Raw genomic sequence first — 756 nt, 5'->3', positions numbered from 1 at the left:
TCCTTGGATTAAAATAAAAACTTAGTAAAAAATTAAATAAACAAAACCCCTCCATGCTGCTGTTGGTGTGTGCAAGGTGAAAGGCTGAATGACCCAAAGGACAGATTTCACACAGGAGGTGGGGCCGAGTGCCCTCTGTGAGAGGGGGTGGGGCCGACACACTCCTTGAGAGGAGATGGGGCCACGTGCCCAGCATGATGGGAGGCTGGGTAGTGTGGTCTGCGTGAGAGGAGGAGGGGCTGTGTACCCTGCGTGAGAGGAGGGGTGCTACTTGCCCTGCGTGGGAGGAGGCGGGGCCGGGTGCCCTGTGAGATAGGAGGAGCACTACGTGCCCTGCGAGAGAGGAGTCGGGGCCGCGTGCCCTGCGTGAGAGGAAGCCTGGAAGCGTGCCCTGCGTGTGAGGAGGCAGGGCCGCGTGCCCTGCGTGAGAGGAGGCGGGGCCGCGTGCCCTGCGTGAGAGGAGGCGGGGCCGTATGCCCTGAGTCAGACGAGGGGCACTACGTGCCCGGTGTGGTGGGAGGCGGGGCCACATGCCTTGCGTGAGAGGAGGCGGGGCTGCGTGGCCTGAGAGGAGGTGGGGCTGGTCCCTCCTGCCCGAGAAGGGGGCTGCCCCACCGCATGTGAAAAGAGGTGGGCAAGCCATGTCCTGCATGAGACAAGTCGGGGCCACCAACCCAGCATGAGAGGAGGGGCGCTGCGTTCCGTGCATGAGAGGAGGCGGGGCTGCGTGCCCTGCGTGAGAGGAGGAGCCCTGCG

The sequence above is a fragment of the Propithecus coquereli genome, unplaced genomic scaffold (assembly GCF_000956105.1).
Source record: "Propithecus coquereli isolate 6110/MARCELLA unplaced genomic scaffold, Pcoq_1.0 Scaffold238, whole genome shotgun sequence".
Lineage (NCBI taxonomy): Eukaryota > Metazoa > Chordata > Mammalia > Primates > Indriidae > Propithecus > Propithecus coquereli.
This window is presented reverse-complemented; position numbering follows the sequence as displayed.